At 42.2% G+C, this 7,798-nt stretch overlaps 1 long non-coding RNA gene across 1 annotated transcript; it reads left to right on the forward strand.

Annotated features, from left to right (window-relative positions):
• Nucleotides 1–5,533: 5,533 nt before the first annotated feature.
• LOC308311226 lies at nt 5,534–7,408 on the forward strand. The gene is made up of 3 exons (XR_013963603.1): nt 5,534–5,586; nt 5,896–6,087; nt 7,298–7,408. It is a non-coding gene; the product is annotated as an uncharacterized lncRNA (long non-coding RNA).
• The last annotated feature ends 390 nt before the right edge of the window (nt 7,409–7,798 follow it).

Below are 7,798 nucleotides of genomic sequence, written 5' to 3' on the forward strand. Positions count from 1 at the left end.
AATGTTTAATTTGTTTAAAATGTTGACTTTAATGTTAATTTAAAAGACTCGATTCAGGCATTCATTGTTTAAGAATACTAATTGTTTAAATGACATGCTTATTTAAGAATATTCAAATGTTTTTGAAAGGATTATCATTTGTTGGTTGGCATTGTTGTTAATCTTTGTTTCTCTGTGTTCAAAGGTTTTCAACCTAACTGAAATGACCAGCCAATCAGCAATGAAGCCAACAATGAGAATATAAGTTGGAAAATAAAGAATCATTGGATTGAGTTGGAAATTTGGAGTTGTGTCCTTTTATGTCATTTGGAGTGGAGCAGAGTTGACTTGATATATATATATATATATATATATATATATATATATATGCGTGTATACAGTATACACACACACTAGTCCCTCCCTGACATGTAGTTCTACTGGATCTCTTCTCCACGAATGTTCTCCACAACATTTTATATTAGTCTAGTTTTTGCCAGTGAAAAGAAGTTGGTCGACGGGACACATTGTTCTGTGATACTTTAAGACGAGGGAATGAACGAACACGGGCAGTGCTGATGATATATTTGTTTCTTCCAGTGTCTAACATGGCAAACCCCAAAGAGAAGGTGTATGAGTTGGCCGGTTTCAACCAGATCCTGCCCAAGTACAAGCTGCTCCGTGTGGAAGGCCCCGCCCACTCCAAGGTAACCACCCCTTTAAGACCTGGAACCCATCTGTGTATGTGTATATATATGTGTGTATGTGTATATATATATATATATATATATATATATAGTAAAAGTAAATATACTTTAAAAAACACACATGACAGCACTCATCAAATAACTTTAAAGAGAAAGATCCAGAGACAGAGCCTCAGTTTAAAAAAAAATGCTCATATGCAATGTAAAATGCCACCTAATCCTTTTCCTTGTCTTTATTATGGGCCAACTTGTGAAAGCTGCATGCTTTTATTGTGAAGGGTCTCAGTTCTCACAGCCTGCTTATTTCCACGTGCTGAAAATAGCTGATCGACAAGCTCACAACGCGTTGCGTCCACAACGCGTTGTGAGCTTGTAGATCAGCCATTTTCAGCATGCAAGCATAACACGTGTACGACGAAGAATAAATCAGGCATCACTGCGCTTCTGTGAAGGGAGGGAGATATATTTTGTTGGCCGAACGAGGCGATCATGTTTGGACATTCTATGGACAGCTATTTTGGACAGCTATTTTTCGTGGCACATTATGTTTAATCACAACAACGTCACGTTTACTTTAGCTCCTCAGTGTTTGGGTCGGGACTGTATGTGTCTGCTGTCTACGTGCATATGCGCTCTGCGCGCTCCAGTCTTAATGGAGGGAGCGAAATGTAGCGTCTTCTGGATGCATCTAAGCAATGGCCGAGGGTCGTTAGAGTCTATTGTTCTGTGTTGTAGTTATCGCACGTCTAATGGTTAGACGTGTGACAACAACGACGCAACAATAAGAAGCCTGCAGCCCAGTAGCTATAATATTGGGGGAGAGTTAGTGTGCCGCCTGATTTGACAGAAAGTAACACTATAACTTAATTTCGGTCAAATTACGCGGAGCACTTGGACACATCAAGCGGAGCACCAAAGCTCCGCGACACACAGGTTGGGAAACACTGCCTTAGAGCAGTGTTTCACAACCTGTGTGCCGCGGCACTTTAGTGTGTCGTTTCATATGTCCAGGTGTGCCGCCTGATTTGACAGAAAGTAACACTAACACTTCCCCGAAACCGAAAGCAATATTATAGCTACAGGGCTGCAGGCTTCCTATTGCTGGGTCGTTAGACGTGGGAAAACAACGGGTCGACTCTTAACGACCCTCGGCCATTGAAATGTTAATGCTAAAGAGATGCATCCAGAAGACGCTACATTTCGCTCCCTCCAGAAAGACTTGAGTGCGCAGAGTGCATATGTACGTAGACAGCAGACACATACAGTCCTACATGTCCCGACCGGCCGACCCAAACACTGAGGAGGTAACGTAAACGTGACGTTGTTGTGATTAAACATAATGTGCCACGAAAAATAGCTGTCCAAAATAGCTGTCCAAGTGTCCATGATCGCCTTCGGCCAACAAAATATATCTCCCTCCCTCCACAGAAGTGCAGTGATGCCTAATTTATTCTTCGTCGTACACGTGTCCCATGCTGAAAATGGCTGATCTACAAGCTCGCAGCGCGTTGCGGATACCTTCTATAGATACAAAATCACAATGATTTGAGATCATCTCAGATTTCTTTTACAAAACGTTTTACAAAAGCACTGACAAAAGTTGACCAGATGATGGCTCTGTTGGCTATTCTCTCTGTGTGTGTGTGTGTGTGTGTGTGTGTGTGTGTGTGTGTGTGTGTGTGTGTGTGTGTGTGTGTGTGTGTGTGTGTGTGTGTGTGTGTGAGATAATTCTATTGATGATGGTATACCAAATTTCTATTGCTCAATGAAAAAGCTGATTGATTGTTTAACTTCATGATATGCAGGCTAGTGAAAGCCAAACTGGATGGTGAAGGTAAGACTGGATTAATTGTAATTGGGATCTGGGTTCTGTTGTCGGGCAGAAACTAGCAAACTCCAAAATGTTCATTTTTCCCTCGTCACTTCAGTGTTGCACCCTGAGAATAGGCAAAGTACAAGCTCACAACGCGTTACAGAATGCGACCGATGTGAGCTTGTAGGTCTGCTATTCTGGGCACGAAGTAGCATAAATTAGGCTTTTTTGCCTGTAGCTGGGAAAGCAGGCATTCTGCACGATAACAGGACAGGTGTGCACCAAAACAATCTGAGCACTATGTACGACTGGGCACAAAAAACAGCTGGGCACAAACATCTGGGCACAAACATCTGGGCACTAGGTACAACTGGGCACAAAAAAACCCTGGGCACTAGGTAGCCTGGCAAATCAGACAAATTGCCATTGCAGAAAAAAAAGGAAATTGCCCTCGGCAGATTTGGTCCGGAACTGCTCAGTTGTTCCCTCCGAACCGTCAATCAGGGCACAGTGTGCAAATATGGAGCATGTTTATTAGCATTTATTTTGTTAATCCGTTCACTTGGAAACGCAGGTTCCAAACAGAGATCCCAGACTAATGTTTTCTACGCAGTGGTATTAGTCTGGCCAAATCAGGCTAGCACTAGGGATTTGGGAACCTAGATGAGTGGACACCTCGGGGTGGAGATAACTGGGCACTTGGAGAGGTGTTTTATTTATTTTTTACTACATAGCATGCTGCTTTATTGTGAAGTGATATTTTACCCAACTGTTTAAACCTCCAAACACAACAACGAGGTTTTGACAGAGGATCTCTCAGGAGAGCCTGAGAGTCTGGCACAATGGGGGTTGAACTAGTCTACCTGTGTAGATGGATTACTGTAGATGGGATTTACTGGAGGCCGAGGTCTGAGAGACCTTGAGCCCTGGGGTTGAGAACGTCTTCGCTTGGTGCAACGTGTCTAGAGTTACTCTCTCGCTAGTCTGTACTGCTACGCTCTGCTTCTCAATCTCCTAGGGTAGACCTTATACTTGGTGTGGCGTCACACTGCTATGTATCCGTGGTAACAGATGTCAAAAATACAATATAAGAGTTTGTTTGCCAAAATAGCACTGATGTCAAGCGGACTGACCTCATGCTTCCTTCTATGCATGAGGAGTCCAAGCTGCTTCTTTTCACCTGACAGGAGAGTTTCCCCGGCCGGACGTAGCGCTTGGAAGGAACACGTTATTTCCGACCAGTTCCTTTCAACTCCATCATGCGCCCCGGCTGACCAGGGGGATGTAGTTTAGAGACCAGGATTACTGCATGCTTTTTGTGAAGGTACCTACCCTACCCCCAGGGTTTCCTGGGCAATGTTATTGGCATGGTGCCGCGCCATGCTTAGCTGCAAAAAAGATGCAGTGCCTACCCCTTACTTTAACAATCAAACTAATTAATTAATTTAATTAATTACTCAAAATGTTTGGCGGATATAAGGATACGGAATATCTCAAAAGAAGAATGTCTGAGTTGATAACTAACTCTGTTATGTAGATGTCAACACTTGAATACATTGTGTTTTCACAAAAAACATGGTGCTGAGAACACTATTCAGAGTTAGATGCGTTTGAAGTTTCAGTTAGCTATAGGCTAGGTTCTATTATGGCTACGTACCCATTCCATATATCAAATTAAAGATAATTGTGTCTACTTTGTCTACGAAATACGTTTCTAGCATGTACCATTGTGAAAATATAAGCGGATAAGCAGTGGATAAGCAGATCGGTGTCACAAATCCACAAAGACAGTGCTGCTTTCAGAGCCTAATATTTTCACAATGGTACATGCTAGAAACTTTTTTCAAATTACACTTGACATCCTAAGGTTTAATTTGATATATGGCATGGATATGTAGCCCAAGTAGAAGAAAAAGAAAAAGCTGTTTCTTTCAAAGAAATGCATATGTGACTAGCCCTGGTCCAGTGCTTACAGCGGAGTCTCTCTCTGACGCCCTGTGGAAGTCCCTCTCCCGCAGCCCTCTGGGTGATATTCTCACTCCCGTGCGAGGATTTTCAAATCCCAGAAAATAAACAAAACGACGTAACTACTCACCGAACCAAAGCCTGCTAGACCAATTGGTAAAAGTCTATTCTCGGAGCTGGGAAGCGTCTCAGGTCCCCAGCTTCTCTCTAAAATGCACTATTTTAATCATTAAATAAAATCAATCCAACCAGATCGGCGCAAGCAAAACCCGGAAATGCCGTAGTAGAATAAATGACTCTGCCCGGTAAATTCTGGGTACATTGTGTTATTAAAATGGCACAAAGTACCCTCTTCAAAGGTGGTCTCATCCTTTAAAGAACCATGGTTACTGAAGTAGCCCACAGTTTCTATACTAACGTAGTTGTCTGTTTTCCAGGTCTTTTCCAGGATAAGTCAAAGAAGAAGAAGAAAAGAAAAAATATATCACCACCACACCAACCCAAGCGGATCAAGATGGAACAGCCAGAACACAAAGTTACGAGTTTGGCCCATCCAAAACCCATCAAGAGAGAACATGCTCACAAATCTACGTCAAGGTACATCTGTGTTTTTTTCATGATGATTCCCAGGTTTTACTAACTCCTAGCAGACACTGATGCAGTGATGCATACGGTTATAATTAAATAGTGGTCAGTCTAAATGGCTTTGATTTTGATCTCTATTTAATTATAACCGTATGCATCACTGCATCAGTGTCTGCTAGGAGTATAGTGACCACAAAACTATGCGCAACCATTTAGGTTGTTTTGAGAGCACATGTCCACAGCATGCTGTAGAGATATCTCTACAATGTAGCATGTCGGAATAATGCATCATGAAGATCTCCAAATTGAATCATATGCTCATTAAACAATTCCTCTGTTTGTTTGTTAATTTAGCTGTGGGCCGATGGCCAGTTTGAACAACGCTGGGACAAAAGAGAATACTGGTGTCTTACGTCCAAGAGTGTTGAATCATGCGGCCGTACCACCACACCAACACACATGTCTGATCAACAGAGAGCAGCTAGCGTACTACCCACCACCCGCCAAGAGAGAACATGCTGTGAAATCTATATCGAGGTAATGTACATCGAGGTAATGTACATCTGATCATTTTTCTGATGACTCCCAGGTTGTAGTTCTAGTTGTGTCAATCTTAATGGCTTAGATTTTGATCACTAAGTATTTATAACCGTATACGTCACAGCGTCTAGGAGTAGTAACCTACAGAACTGTGTGCAAAGTAAATGTTTAGGTTGTTTTGAGAGCACATCCACAGCATGCTACAGAGTCTCTACAATGAACGTAGCATGTCTGTTGGAATAACTGCATCATGACGGTCCTGGTGAACAAAAAAGCTCATTAAACTTTTTTTTTTTTTTACTTTAGCGGTGGGCCGCTGGCCAGTTTGAACAACTCTTACACAAAAGTGAATGCAGGTGCCTTGCATAATGTGTCCAATCTGGCCATAACGACACAGCAACACAAACGGATCAACTCTGAGCAGCCGGAACACGACTGTGCGAGGTCGGCGCACACAGAACCCACCGAGAGAGAACATGCTGACAAATCTACATCAAGGTAATGCACTTCTGTGTTTTTTTCCTGATGATTCCCAGGTTGTAGTTATATAACTTATAAGTTGTATCAATCTGGTTTAACCCATTTAGACCAGAGTTAAAAACATTCACTTTGAAAGAATATATATTCATAGATTTGCGCCACATTTTTACGATTAAAAAAAATTAGCAGACCTACAAGCTCGTAGCGTGCAGATCTGCTATTTTTCATTAGCTAAATTATAACATAATGTTTAAAACACCAAAATGGGTTAAGGCCGAAACGGCGGTTAGTAAAAACAGTGAGATGTGAGTCGCTTACCACCACTGCGTGATGTTCACAGCACCTCAAAGGCCCTTATAAAACAAGGCTCCAGACTTCCCAAAACAACTTGGTCAGGCTACTACTTGGCCTCACTGCCCGAACCCACCTCACCCCTGCCCATTTTAGGGTTGATGACAGAGTACAGCATCTTGCAATGGGTCATTTTGCACCTGTCTAAATACTTCCTTATTGTCAACAAAGTTCACACCCACGCCAGAGGGAGTTCAACAAACCATGTTCAACCCAGATTCGGCATAAACAAGGGACTAAATTAATTTCACTCCTATGCCACCAAAATGTGGAACGCTCTACCGCTCTCAAAGGGCACCAACGGACTGCTGCAATTCGAAACTGGCCCCCGTAAAATCAGAATCCTCTCCCTCTTACTGAATAAGTTTCTTTTCCCTTTTTTACCTCCTTACATGACGCACATGTATATGTGTACGTCTCTAAATGTTCTGATGAATTGAAAATGGTGGACCCTGTTGTGAACAAGTGTAATGCTTTATCAGTGTCTTGTCCACAGTAAGTCTTTGTATTGAGTTGTGCTTTCATGTTGAAATGTACCCATTCTGCAAACTGTTAATAAATTAATCAATCAATCAATGTCATGTTGTAGTTGTCTGTGGTCACCTTATCATCTAACTTGAGTATGAATAGGCCTTTTAGAAGCCTTGGATTGTGATCACTATTCATAACCGCATGTGCATCAGTGTCTCTAGGAGTAGTGACCACAAAACTACGTGCAAACATTTAGGTTGTTTTGAGAGCACATCCAAAGCATGCTACAGATGTCTCTACAATGACTGTATGTAGGCTAATAACTGCATCATGCCAGTCCCGGTGAACATCTCCCAATTGAAACATAAGCTCATTAAACAATTCCTGGCTTATTTTTTTTCTGTAGCGGTGGGCCGGTGGCCAAACGGATCAAGACCGAGCAGCCAGAACACAAAGTTGCGAGTTCTGTACAACCAAAACCCACCAAGAGAGGACATGCTGACAGATCCACATCAAGGTAGTGCACTTCCCTGAGTATCCTCTAGAGGGAGCAGTTTGGTCAATGAACCAAAGATGAGAACATGTAAAAACATTTGATGATACTGTTATTATTTTGCCCACATATCATATGAGCAAATGCAATCATATTTATTCATGCAAATACATGTTTTGGTAATTTTGCTGGCTTTTCAGCTTTTATCCAGATGTTTAGAGAGTGGACATGCAGTAAATGGTCCAGCCTGTCGGTAATCGAACCAAAGAGTGCGTAGGTAGGATGACTTCCGGGGCTCGCATAAATGCAGACCAGCCTCTCGTCTAAATAAAATCACACCCCTGTGAACTGAGTGGTGCATGGACCAAAGCCATATGCACCCTAAACCAGTGTTGTTTTCGTCGACTAAAACTA

This window comes from Protomyctophum bolini (assembly GCF_963924005.1).
Source record: "Protomyctophum bolini genome assembly, chromosome: 23".
Lineage (NCBI taxonomy): Eukaryota > Metazoa > Chordata > Actinopteri > Myctophiformes > Myctophidae > Protomyctophum > Protomyctophum bolini.